Source organism: Balaenoptera acutorostrata, chromosome 10 (assembly GCF_949987535.1).
Source record: "Balaenoptera acutorostrata chromosome 10, mBalAcu1.1, whole genome shotgun sequence".
Classification (NCBI taxonomy): domain Eukaryota; kingdom Metazoa; phylum Chordata; class Mammalia; order Artiodactyla; family Balaenopteridae; genus Balaenoptera; species Balaenoptera acutorostrata.
In genome coordinates this window covers 74,194,173-74,208,317 of record NC_080073.1, presented here as the reverse complement: position 1 = coordinate 74,208,317, position 14,145 = coordinate 74,194,173, and the positions used below count along the sequence as shown (strand labels likewise).

The following is a 14,145-nucleotide window of genomic DNA, read 5'->3' as shown; positions in this document are numbered from 1 at the left end:
GTTGAATAAAGGAATTAATGAAAGGGAAGCACCTTTTTATGTGTAAAGCTGAACTACCTGGGCATGTGTATAGCACAGAACCTCATGCCGTGGAGGATGGTGGGTTCTGCACCTGCTCCAGAAGATGGGCGTGCCCAGACCTCGGCACGTGGACCGGAAGTGGTCATCATTCTCGGCGCGGGCACCATCTGACTTGACCCCTCAATACCACTCTGAGAGGCAGGGGTGTCGTTTCCTTTTACAGAGGCTCGCGGGGATCAACGGCAGCACTCTCAGCGCCGTGCAGTTAGTAACCGGCACAGCTGGGTTCTTCTGCCCTAAATCTGCCGATTCTGTGACTGTTGTCATGACCCTGTGATGCCCTAGAACCTCAGAAACCCCAGAAGTAGAGACTCCCCTGCTTTTGGAAAAGACTCCCCACCCTCCTTCGCTCACAGCTGCAGTGCTGTCCTTCCGGAAGATCTGGTCCTTTCCCTTCTGTTCTGCCTGTAGCGGAATTGCTGGTTCTCACCCATCTGCTACCCAACAACCCTTGGGAGAATTGGAAGGCCCCTCTCAGACACCTCTGATGGTTCTAGAGAGAGGGGGATTTGGGGGCATACACCCTTTTTCCTCCTGCTAAAATCCCCTAACCCCCCAACTCCCTTTCTTGCTGTCTTCTCCCAGGTCACACAGTCCCCGACTTAAAACCCAGGTGGATGGAAAAGGTTTCAAGTTGATCATTTGGAATTCAGAATGCATTTCTCCATAGAAGTAGCTTGCACATGATGCTGAGTCTACCTGTAATATATCTGAGATAGAGTATTAATAACATTGGCCAAGTAGAGAGCTAGTATTAATATTAATGATTTCATTAATTAATTAACTAATAATAAGCCATCACCATCTCTTGCCTGGAAGACTGTAGCAGCCTCGTCACAGGTCTGGCCTTTCCCACTCTTATCCTCCTATAGTTTGTCCTCTATGTGAAAAGTTGATCAAGCCCCATCTCTCCTCTGCTCAGAGCCCTCCAGTGGGTTCCTATCCCCATGACCTGGCCCGTTCCTGCCTTGCCAACCTCACATGCCAGCCTTTTCCAGCTCCAGAAAGCTTGTTTTGCCAAAGGGGTCAGCAGCCGCTGTTTCCTCTGCTTGGAACTCTGGTCCCTCCTCGAATTACCAGTTCATTCAGGTCTCTGCCAGATGACACCTTTTCAGTTGCCCTAGGACACTTCAGATAGGTGACCTCAGATACCCATCCCCCATCACTCCTCTGCACCCCTCCTCTTCGTAGCACTGATCATACCCATTTCACTGCTGGTGTATTTGTTTACTTGGGTCCTGTTGATCTCCTCCACTAGGATGCCAGCTCCACAAGGGCAGGGACCTGGTTTGTTTTATTGGCTGCTCTGCTTTGAATGCTGGAAGAGTACCTAACATATGGTAGGTGCTCAATAGATACTTTTAAGTAAAAAGATACATGAACGAACGAATGATGTGTCCACACCTGACCGATAGGCAGATTGTGGTTTCTTGTGAAATTTATCACACATTCCAAACATCAAAAATTAACCTCTTCATTTCCCAGCCCTTGGGATTTGAAGTGTAGGGACCTCATTTTAATAATGAGTTCATCGATTATTCTGGAAACCAGGACTTCTTACTCTGCATTCTTGGCAAAAATAGATACTCTTCTCCGGTTCTGAATTTGGCAAAGGAGGGGGGTGGGCACTTTGGTGTCGTGAGTCTCCTGCCTCCAGTTTTTCTGAGAATGGCCGTGTATTTTTGATTACTCTAGCTGGGCGCTTCTCACCTCGGCACCACTGACACTTTGGGCTGGATAATTCTTTGTTGTGCTGTCCTGTGCACTGTAGGATGTAAGATGTTTAGCTGCATCCCTGGCCTCTACCCATATGATGCCAGTAGAACCTCCCAGCTATGACAACCAAAAAATGTCTACAGACATTGCCATTCCCTTGAGGGACGAAATCATCCCAGGTTGCAAACTACTACTCTACCATGTGCTGGAAGCCTCGCCACACCCACCCCTGCAACAAAGAATTATCTAGCCCCAAATGTCAGTGGTGCCAAGTTCAAGATAGCCCGCTCTAGCACAGCACTGATGGAAATGTTTTATTTTGTGCTGCCCAGTGGTAGCCACTTGTCACATATGGCTGTGGAGCACTTTAGATGTGGCTGGTACAACTGAAGAACTGAGTTTTTAAGTTTATTTCATTTTAATTAATTTTATTTTTTTTAAGATTGTTTTTATGTGGACCATTTTTTAGTCTTTATTGAATTTGTTACAATATATTGCCTCTGTTTTATGTTTTGGTTTTTTGGCCCCGAGGCATGTGGGATCTTAGCTCCCTGACCAGGGATCGAACCCACACCCCCTGCACTGGAAGGCGAAGTCTTAACCACTGGACTGCCAGGGACGTCCCCATTAGTTTTAATTTAAATAGCCATTTAAATAGGCTAGTGGCTACCATATTGGATAGCACAGCTCTAGAGAAACCTGTGCGGCTCACACTTCAGTGTCACACAAGTCATCTGGGGAGAGCAGAGTCTGATTCAGCAAACCTGGGGTGAGGACTGAGAGTCTTCATTTCTAGTGAATTCCCAGGAGATACCAAGGACCACAATTTTAGTAAGATGACCTAAGTCTCTAACCTAAAGAGCATATAAACACAAAAATGACATTTCTGCTCCCTGGAAGGGCTTGTTAAAAGACACAGTTGTGTAGTATAGGGGGATGGGGAAAATATGGTCTGTGGAATCAGACAGATATTGGTATGAATCCGCTGTTACTCAGCTATGTGCCCTGGGCAACTTACTTAACCTCTCTGAGCCTCAGTCTCCTCAACTATAAAACAAAACAGTGATCATTCCCAACTTGCAGTGTGATTCTGAGACACTGTATTTGAAAGCACCAAGCCCAGTGCCTGCCTGGCCCATACTGGGCACTCAGGAAATAGCAGCAGGTGTTACTGATTCATCTAAAGTAAAGGCATCATTTACACACATCAGCCCTTACGTTTAGGCCATGCCTGAGACCCCCATGTCAGAATCACTCAGATGTTCTTTGGAAAAGCAGATCCCTGGGCCCAGCCCACACCTACTGAGTCAGAGCCTCTCACGGTGGGGCCCTGGAAGCTTTGTTTATTGTTGTTTTTAATTGAGGTAAAATTCACATAGCATAAAATTAACCACTGACCATTTTAAAGTATAGAGGTCAGTGGCATTTAGTGCATTCTCAATGTTGTGCAGCCATCACCTCTGTCTAGTTCCAAGGCATTTTCATCACCCCAAAAGGAAACCCCATACCCATTAAGCAGTCACCCCTCATTCTCCTACCAGCCCCAGCCCCTGGCAACCACTGGTCTGCTTGATATCTCCATGGACTTACCTAACTTCTGGGTATTTCAGATAAAAGGAATCATTCCATATGTGACCTTTTGTGTCTGACTCTTTTCACTTAATGTTTTCGAGGGTCATCCATGTTGTGGCATGTATCAGAACTTCATTCTTTTTATGGCTGAATAGTATTCCATTGTATGTAGATACCAGATTTATCTGTTAGCCAGTTGATGGACATTTGGGTCGTTTCCACTTTTGTGGCTATTGTTAATAGAGCTTCTTTGAACATGTGTGAACGCATTTTTGTTGGAGTACCTGTTTTCAGTTCTTTTGGGTTTACACCTAGGAGTAGGGTTACTGGGTCATTGATAACTCTAAGGAACTGCCACACTATTTTCTAAAGCAGCTGCACCATTTTCCATTCCGGCCAGTGGTGCAGAAGGGTTCCAATTTCTCCACATCCTCACCAACACTTGTTATTATTTTATTATTACCAACGTAGTGGGTGCAAGGTGAAGCTTCATTCTTAACTTCCCCAGGTGGTCCCTATGGGCACTAGAGCTATATTCAGGAGAGCTTGCCCTGTACTGGGTTAAGTGATGGTCTACTTCTCACAGGGACATGGGACTTGGGACTCCGTCAAACAGTGCTTTTGTTGGGCTGGTGAAACCCATCAGAGGATTGGAGTTGTTACTTTGAGTGTGTTTAAGAGGTTGGATTTTTTTCACACATCTTACTGTCTCAGCCCATAACAAAAAACCACAGAGGATGGCCTATAAACAACAGAAATTTATTTCACACCGTTCTGGAGGCTGGATGACCAAGATCAACATGCCAGCATGGTCACATTCTGTGAGGGCCGTTTCTTCCTGGTGCATTGCTGATACTTTCTCACTGTGTCCTCACGTGGCAGAAGGGGTGAGGGAGCTAGCGGGATCTCTTTGATAAGGGCACTAATCCCTTTCATGAGATCTCCACCCTCACGACCTAAGCACCTCCCAGAGCCCCCACCTACTAATAACATCACCTTTAGGGGTTAGGATTTCAACATATGAATTGGTGGGGGAGGGCCAGAACATTTAGCACATAGCACTTAATCCCTCCCCTTTAGTAAGGGGAACTGAGAGGATAGGGACAGCTTGTTCTCAGCTTGCCCTGGAAAGGCCAGATCAGCGCAGATGACCCGTGGGAGCTCCCCCACCGCAGTGCCCCCATGGGCAAGTTACTGCAAAGCACCTCTACCTGCGGCTTGGGGCTGGCCTGGAGGGCCTGTCCCGGCACGAACTGGCTTTGAATTCTTCTGTTTTAATAAAATTTAATGTGAAGTTTTGCACTCTACAGGATAGTATAGCTGGGCCTGATTTAATTTTTAAAATTAGGGGTTATCCCCCCAAATATTTAAGTGTATTTCAGGAACACATCAGGTTAATCCTGTGGCTCTGAGGATAAAGGTGATAAACCAGGGTTAGCGGGCAGAGGAGTGTCGGGGAGGGGGTTATCCTGGGAGTGCTTCATGAAAGGAATAGTATTCCTCTCTAACAATGAGGATTTTGTTTCCCTCTTCCGGAATTTCCTCAAATTTAATCTCTGGGGTGGAAAACAACGTTTAAACGATGCATTGTATCCACAAGCAAAGGGAGCAAGGTCCTACTGTAACTCCCTGGGCCACTTCAAGATTGCTCTAGGACAGAAGCCCAGCAACCATGGCCTCCTTAGGTTCTCAGCCTTGGCCACATGTCACAACACCTGGCCAGCTTTAAGCACTATTGTCTAATGGGTTTTGGTGAACCCCAAGCATCTGTGTTTTTTAAAGCTCCCCAGGTGATTTTGATGTGCAAACAAGACTGATAACTGCTGTGCTCACCCATGGGACACGATGGTGCAAAAAGCAGACACTTGCTCATGCCCTCAGAGAGCTTACAGTCTGACTGAGGAGGCCCCCTTGTTAATCACATAATTAATTAATTGCAACTGTGATAAGTGCTGTTGCACACTTGCGTTTCTGGAGAGTCAAAGAAGTCTCACTGAAGCTGTATTTGAAAGCTAACTAGACGTTAATGAGGGCGGAGCTAGGAGAAGAGCATCCCAGTCAGAGGGAGAGCATTCCCAGTGCAAAAGTTCTGGGGTAAGAAAGAGCTTGTAGTGTGCGAAGACCTGAAAGACAAGCTGACTGGAGCTGTGAGCAAGGGAATAGGAGGCCTGAGGAGGTTGGAGAGTGGATGGTGGTCCGCCATCCATTGTCAGCCTATGATAAGTCTGTCTGATATGCTCTCAGTGTTTGAGCTGCTGTGATATTGGGCGAATACCCCAGCTTCTGTGTTCTGGAATAACCAGGTGCATGAAGACCTGATGAAGTGGCCACCTATCTCTCATAATGGTCTGAGCAAGAATGCCCTCTTCTAGTGCCTATAAATTATTCTTTTCTCAACCTCCATGGAGGTAAGAGTGGGGCATCTACAGAAGAGGAGAGATGGTTGGAGAGAGAATGGGAGTTTTCACCACATTGGAAAAGCTGCCAGGCCTCCCCATCTGTTGATAGAATGTGTCTCACTTGAAAATTAGATCTTCTTCCGTGTCACCATCATCTCTGTGCAGGAGAACTTGTTTGACAGAATGAGTGGCCCCCACGTGACTGGAGTCTAAGATTTCTCATTGCATTGATTACTCTCCACCCTGTTTCTTAGGTGTTCTTAGATTAAATCTACAGATTTAATTCCTCCTCCTCCTCCTCAATTTCGTCTCCTCCCCCTCCTGCTTTTCCTTCTTTTAAAAATCTGTGCCAATTTCTAATTTATTGTGGGTGGCATGGAGGGAATTCTTTACACTTCATTGGGTCCTGCTTCCCATTTCAGAAGCTCCACAGTTTGTCTCCTGTGTCTCCTCCCCTCCACTGTCTGCCCTGCTCCTGGTCCAGTTTTCATTTCAACTGCTCTGTGGCTGACGGGAACCCTTCCTCTTTGGTTTGAGCCTCTCAATACCCATTTAAAGTGTTCATGTCTCTATATTAATTTTTCCCTCCCAAGACTCTTAAATCTTCATTCTCCCCTTAACTCTAACAGCAGTGTGGTCTGTAAGGCATCATTAGTCACCACTGTGTACAGAAGGGAAACTGAGACCCAGACAGCTGTGTGGGGCATGGGGCAGAGTCCGGCCTTGCCTGGTGGCTTGCTGCCTGTGGGTCCCTGGAAAATCACAGAGCCTTCCAGGGCTGCGTCCTCACTGGTCGTGTGGGATAGACCTAAGTAAGATATCCATCCCCGTAAGAGAGTGCCGTGGTAGAGAGGAAGGGCTTTCCGGCTTCCCGTTCTGGTTCCGTCACTTAGTTCTGCGGTCTGGGACAAACCAGCAGGCCTCAGTTTCCTCACTTGTAACATGGTGATACCAACAGTGACCCCGCAGGACTGTTGTGACTATTCGGGTGCTTCTTGGGAAGGCCCAGCACCAGGCCTGGCCTGTGTTTAAGCCTTCAGGATGTGGTAGCTATTCCATCTCCTCTCCCTTCTGGAACTCGGCTGTTTGTCCAAGGGAACCCCAGCCGTTAGTGGTGGAACTAGAACCCAAGTCTGCTGGCTGCCGGCCCAGAGCCCCTGGGTGGAGCTCCCTGTAAGTCCCGGGGTGGCATCCGGAGAGGGTGGGCCTAGGGCCGCCGAGGTGAGACTCAGTGCCTGTTAGCCCTGGTGCAGTGGGTCTTCCTGCTGAGAACTGTCAGCACAGTGGCAGGGGACCCATGAGGTCACACACCAAGAAACTGAGTCATCGGGACCCCTGCACCCCTGCAAAGCTGCCCTGCAGCCCCAGTACCAGCTGGGAAATTGTTTCATGGATTCCTGTTGACTTTCATGTTGAGGGAGGATCATGGCTGTCCCCACACACTGCTGTGTGATAGTAATGCTGACACTTATCCAGGGCCAGTTGGGAGCCAGGAAATGTGCTCAGTGTAGGACCTGTGCTCTTGCTGATCTCGCAGCAAGGAAGGCACTGCTAACTCCATTTTATGAAAGAACCAGGCCAAATGGCCAGTGAGGGGCAGAACCAGATTTGAACCCAGGTCTGCTTGGCTCCAAAGCTCATGTTCTGTGCATGAAATTGTATGACCTTCTGTCGAGTAACATTCACCACGAGGCTTCTCCAGCAATCATTTAATAATAGAACGCTTGTTCACATCCCAAAACCCACATCCACTGTCAGTCAGTGTCAGCCCTGACCAACTAATTTTCACCACTGGTCAAATTGGATTTGGCCAAGTTACCACTGTTGAAGAGAAAAATAGATGAGTCCCAAAACTTGCTATAAAATGAGAGGGAGGATAAGGTGGCCTCTGTGTTAGATGCCTTGTGCCAGCTTAGGAAGAGGGAGAATTAGCTGACATGCACCTTACTTTCCTGGCTCGCCTTAAGTAACTTCTTGGGCACTTTTGGAAAAACCTGCACATCTATAATGCATGGTCTGAATACCATCACAATGGAAGCATGATGTGAGTCAAGAACTGATTCAGTCCTTATTAAGAGCCTCCTTTCATAGCTAGAATATGCCATGTTCCTTCCGTCACAGGAACTTTGCACAGCCTATTCATTGTGCTGCCAACACCTTTTCTTTCTGTCTTTTCCCTCCTGCCCCCACCCTATTTTGTTTCACTAATTTATTCTTAGGGCTCAGATTAAAGACTAGTTCTTTAGGAAAGCACCACTGACCCTTTCCTGCGCTAGATCTACCCCTGACATATGCTGTTATGGCAGTAATCATACTTCTTCAGAGCACCGCTATTATAGTTATTTCTAATTTATTAATGTTGGTTTCCCCACTAGAGGATAAGCTCCATGAAGGCAGGGACCACATTGGTCTCAACTGTTGTATGCCTAGTGCTTTGCACTTGCCTGCTATATACTAGGCACTCAGTCAACAATGGATGGACCAATGGATGGTTGGATAGATGGATTGAGCTAGTTAACTTCATTTCCTTTACCTTAACTCCAGCCAGTATACTCTTCTTGCAGGAAAGGGGGATTGTAATTGCCTGTTTATATGTCTCCCTTGGGTCTCTTTGAAGAAGAACCCATATTGAGAACACTAGAATCTAGCCCAGCACCTGATATATAAAAGTTGGCTGTGTGGTCTAAGCTTAATCTTGCCCATGAGTGATTCCAAGGACTATTGCTCCTGTCGGGGAGCCTGGAGAGTTATTTTCCCATGTTGAGAATAAGGATGAAACACTCATGGAAACTGAGGGAAGTCCATCCCTGCTTCCCACCTCATGCCATGGTTTAGCTTCTTGGTAAGATCTGCCATTGAAGTTGTCAGTTACTCTGTTGACTTATTTATACATAAATAGTTATTCCCATAACCTTCACTTCGCCAACATTCAGAGATAATGATAGACAATCTTTGTAACATCACAGACATCGCTTCCAAAGCATTCCCTTGCTATAGGAATGTTTATGATGTGCTTATCGCTAGAATTTCATGAGCAACAAACTCCCAAATTGCAAATGACTTAGCATTTGAAGCAGCGAGTGAGAGTGTATGTGTGTACGCATTTAAAAAAAAAAAGACTTTGAAAAGGGAAGTTTTTCTTCTACAGAGATATCTTCTTCTAAAGTTTAAAATAAGAACTACATAAAAGCTGAGAGTTTAGAGGAATGAGCACTTTCTCTTAAGCATTCAAATGGGGGAAAATGACTTGTAATCTCTCCCTCAAGTATTAAGGCAATAGGCATTTAAAGGCTTTTTTGGGAGCTGGCTGTCACAGACAAAAGATTTCTCAATTTAAAAAACATCATTTTTATAACATTAAATGGTAGGAATGAACACCAGCAGCCCTCTTGACATTTTGGAAATGATTTATTTTTTGAAACGTCCCAGTCCATTTTAATAGATGACACTTTTGTTCTTCCCATTCCAGGCAGTAGCTTCGGCTGGGGTTGCCATAGTTACAATAGGAAGTTCAAGGTAGAGCAGGACAGGGCTCCAGGCACAACTTCTGACCAGGTTCCCGTGAGCCCAGTGTGTTGGTGCCACCACCTCAGACACTCCACCGCCACACTTTCCCAAAGTCCCTGCTGTAACTCCTTCTTGGAGAGAGACTCTCTGAACAGTCTGAACTATAGTCCAGAGGGTGAATTTGACGTCATTTTTATTTCCAGCCACCCTCTCTGAACCAAGAGCTCAGCCAGACATCTCAGGAAGGTTGCACTCTTTACAAACGTTTCCTATAGCAATGCTTCTCAGCTGTGGTTTGTGGAATGGTGCTGGTCTGCAAGCTGTTTACCGGCCCACGAGATCAGTACAGAAATTGAGAGGAAGCGCTTAGAAACTCTCATGCCGATTTGACAGACTAAGCTGTTGAATCATTAAGAAGTAGGCTTGTACTCTGTATGAATATTTTTGTCATTTCATTTTTCTACCAGTTCCTTTTCTTATATTTTATAAAAGTATTCATCCGTGATGCATCGGAAATTAAAACAAAAACAAAGAACTGGTCCTTCATAACAAAGAGCTTGAGAAGCCCTGTGCTGTAGCACTTATAAGCTGCCTCTGCTCCCTGTGGGACAGGTAGGCTGTTGAATGAACTTGGGGAAATCACAGCACTTACCAGATTATCTTGTAGTGAAACATGTGTATGTCTCTCTCTCTCTCTCTCTCTCTCTCTCTTGCTAGGCTGTTGCTTGAGATCAGGGACTGCATCTGATTCGTCTTTGTAGCCCCGTTCCTTAGAGCCCTGCCTGGCACATTGGAGGGCGTGGGAAACATTCGTCCTGTGCATGTCTGCTCCCCAATGACAGGAGAGTGGCTGAGGCCAGCCCCGCGAGCTCCCGCGGCTTCTGGATAGTGTCCTTGGCAGGCTGGTGATGGAGAGCTGGGAGCAAACGATGAAGAAGTGACCTTTCTTCCTCTTTTTCCCACAGAACTAGGCCTCCTCTTCCCACCTGCCCAGCAGCATGAGAGCAGCATGACTGGCCAGCCGCAGGAGAAGCCCCCAGAGCCAGGCCCCCAACTCAACCATCTGCTGCGGAGGCCAAGGTGAGCTTGCTTCCCTTTTCCTGGAAAGTTTCGGCATTTTCATTTGAACTAATTCTCTATGCTTTTGTAATCCCTTGCCATATGCTGGAAAAATGGGGTTTACTGGGACATGGGTAGACTGAAAAAGTACATGTCAGTCTAATGGGGCAAAACGTGCTCATTTCGGCTAATGGAGAGGCCGATGGTGGAGCAGAAAGGACACTGGATTGAGTTTCTGGGGACTGAAGCTCTCATTATTCCTCCACCACCTCCTGAATCTGGGACCTTGGGCAGATCTTTTAGGGATCGGGTATCCAGGGAATTTGGGGTGAAGGAATCTCTGGGACGGGATAGAATTGAAAGGATGGTCCACTCATGGTCTGGGACTCTCAGGACGTCCTGGACAGTCTCCTGTCCCACACAGGGTCATAAAGGGCCTTAGAGGATAAGCCAGGCCAATTCCCGGCCAATGCTGAGCAATGAATTGTTAGAAGATTCTTCCTAATATTGGGACAAATTCTTCCTCCCTGCAATTTCTATCTTCTCTCCTCTGCTCTGCCACATGGACCCGCAAAGACTGGGCTTTCAAAGACTCTTCCACATGACTCTCTCTTTGGATTTGGAGATGGCTGTCGTGACTCTGTTTTTCTTTTTTGTATAAATTCTCCCTGGAGACTGGCACCGCTCACCTTGTCCTCTTGTCCCCTCCATGTTGGAAAGGGCTTCATCACCTCCAGTGTTGGTCCTCAGTGCTCACTCAGCCTGCACCATCCTCAACAGAGAATCCTTCGTTCGCCACTCATTCTTCAGGACATATTAAGAGCCCCCTTTGTGACAGTCACTGTACTAGACTCTGGAGATACATCAGTGAACAAGAAAGACAGGGTCTTTATCTTTTTTAAGATAAAATAAGTATGGATCCTTGGAGAGAGTTTGAAATAAGCATTGAACCATTTCTCTGTGCTCCTTTTAAATATTTTATCTTTTCAACTTTTTTCTTAAATGTTTCATGAGTGCTTGAAAAAGTGTGTACTCTCTAATTATTAGATATATAGTAGTTTTCTATATATGATCATTAAAATAAGCTAGTTCATTGTGCTGTTCAAATCATCTATAGTATGTCTTTGTCTGTTTTTGTCTGACTAATCTTCTCAATAACACATTATTGAGAGACATGTTAAAAATCTCCCATTGGATTTGTGCATTTCTCCTTGTAGTGCCAAAAATTTTGCTTATGTATAAAATTTTGTATATTTTAAGTCAATGCTGTTTGGTTAGAACAGGTGTATCTTACTGATGAATTGGGATTCATTTCAACCATCTTTATATTTGTTTTTTTTCTGCTCCTTCTTTTTGGTTGAGATGTTTTTCCCTCCTCATTCCATCTTCTATCTTCTTATTTGGAAGTTATGTGCTCTGTATCTGTTCTTTCAATGTTTAGCCCATCTATTTTAACAGGCATACTTAACAAAGTCTAAAATTAATCAATGTGTTTACCTGCCTCCCCCAAAATACAAGAACCATAAACTGGTTTAATTCTAACCACTACCTCTCCCAATTTATATACAATTGCTATCTTGTGTTTTCATTCTATCCTGTTTTTTTCCCTACAATTTAGACATCATTGTTTTATATGATGTGTTTGTATCCACATTCTTATCAATATCTTTTCTCACCATTCTTTCACGAATTGGAGATCATTTTCCTTCTGCCTAAAATAAACCCCTTTAGCATTCCTTTAGTGAGAGTCTGTTGGTGGTAAACTTTCAAGTTGTTTTTGCTTTGGTTTGGTTTGGTTTTTGTTGGCTTGAAACTGTCTTTTGCTCTCAATTTTGAAAGGTAGCTTTCCTGGATATTTTCTCTTCGGTCACTGAAACCATTACTCCACTACCTCTGGCTCTGAATGTTGCTGTTGAGAAGTTGGCTGTCGGTCTTCCTTTATAAATGACCTGGCATTTCCCTCTAGTTACATTAAAGATGTTGCTGCTTTCTTTGGTGTTCTGCCACTTCTCTCTCATGTAACTAGGTGTCAGTTTCTCTGTCTTTATCCTGTTTGGGTTTCATTGGGATTCCTAGAGCTAAAGATGAGTGTCTTTCAACAGTTCTGGAGGATTCTCACCCTTCATTCTTTGAACATTGACTCTTTCCCATTCTTTCTAATAGCTCCTTTTGGAACTCCAGTTAGACGTATGGTGGATCTTCTCATTCTGTTCTCTGTATCTCGTAACCTCTATTCCATATTCCTCACCTCTTTGTCCCTCTGTGCTGAACTCTGAATAATTTCTTCAAACCTGTCTTCCATTTAATTTATTCTGTGTTTCAAATGCTGTTTAATCCATCCACTGAAATTTTTTCCTTTCAGCTTCTTTATTTATCATTTCTAGAAGTTCTGGTCCATTATTTTTTAAATCTGCTTGGTGATTTTCTCCTATTTCTTGCTTATATTTGCAAACTTCTTAATTTCTTTAACATATTGAAGTTTCTATTTAGAAATTGTAGAATTTCATGTCTGGTAATTGAGAATCTGAAATCTTTGCAGGTCTGATTCTGCCGTCTGTTGCTTCTGCTGGCTAGTACTCATAATGCCTTGTTTCCTTGTTGTTGTTATTTTCTTTGAGCTGTTCATTTTCCTTAGAACTTTACCTTTGTGAACTATTTGAGGTATGGCTTGAAGTTAATTTTTCCAGAGACGTTTTGCATTAACTTCTGCTAGTTGTCTGGGGGCACTCCCAATCACAAATCACTTTAAATTCATTTTCTACCCAAAGCTTTTCTGGCTACATAAGTAGCATGAATTTAAACTGCAAATCTGTGTGAGATCCAGCTTATGGGTTCAGATTTCTACCCAGCCCAAGGTCAGGTTTCCTTGTGGTCTCCTTTTGTGTTGGGGGTCTATTTCTCATTCATTGAGGGTGGAGCCTTTTGAAGTCCCAATTTTATGAAGGAACTAAGCTTTTTCTCCTCTTTCCTGAACACTGTGCAGCTCTCATGGGAAACTTAGAATCTGTAGGGTTTGGCAGGAACCCTCAGGGCAAAAGCCAGCTTTGCTGCTAGCTTACATCCCAAAGTTACTGCTTTTGGTTTTGGTTTTGGTCTTTGAAGAATCCTTCCATTTATACCAGTTCAGCAGTGTGTATATAATCTTTATATTTCAAATTTTAAACAGCATGTTAGTTGTTTCAGTTCGGAAGGTCAAGTAGGGTATCTGATCTGCCATATTGCCAGAAGGTCTGTTTTCTTTCTTTTCTACCATAGCCTCGTGGGACAGGAATTACTATTCCTTGTTCACAGAAGAATGAACCAAGGCTCAGAAAGGACACGTAACTGACTGCAGTCACAGGGCTAGCAGGTGATGGACCGGCAAGGAGTATATTCCTCCCCTTTTCCTACCTTTGCTCTCCTCAGAATAACTTAACCATTTTTGGGGGGATTAGCTTTATGCTCACAAAGGATATAAGTTCCTACCAGAATGCTATAAATAGTTGGGCAGCTTTGTAAAATTTGCTTATGAATCTATTGTTTATCTTCCTCGAGAGAGGAAATGGCTTCTGCATATTTTGTGGTTTGTTTCTCCCGTGGTCCCCAGCAACTTTCCTGCTTCATTCCCACTTGGCAAAGACCTCCTGGACCTGCAGCCAGATCCCGTGTGCACCTCAAGGTTGAGGACAAGACCTCAACTTCCTCTTGTCCTCGTGCTCTCTCTCCTTCTTCTCCCTTCCCTTGTGCCTCTTTTCCACACCCGCCAACCCCATCCTTCCTGCTGTTAGTTTTCCTGTCTCCTGTTTGTGTGCCTTTCATCGGAGGGGAGGCC

The 14,145-nt window shown here is 44.9% G+C and overlaps 1 protein-coding gene across 16 annotated transcripts in view; it reads left to right on the top strand.

Moving 5' to 3' along the window:
* TRERF1 (transcriptional regulating factor 1) overlaps positions 1-14,145 on the top strand; it is a 200,189-nt gene that overhangs the window by 123,346 nt on the left and 62,698 nt on the right. For all 16 annotated transcript variants that reach the window (XM_057555068.1, XM_057555073.1, XM_057555065.1 and 13 more), the window contains one exon: positions 10,241-10,355. The gene's annotated coding sequence lies outside the window, so the exon portion shown is untranslated. The remainder of the gene's footprint in view (positions 1-10,240; positions 10,356-14,145) is intronic.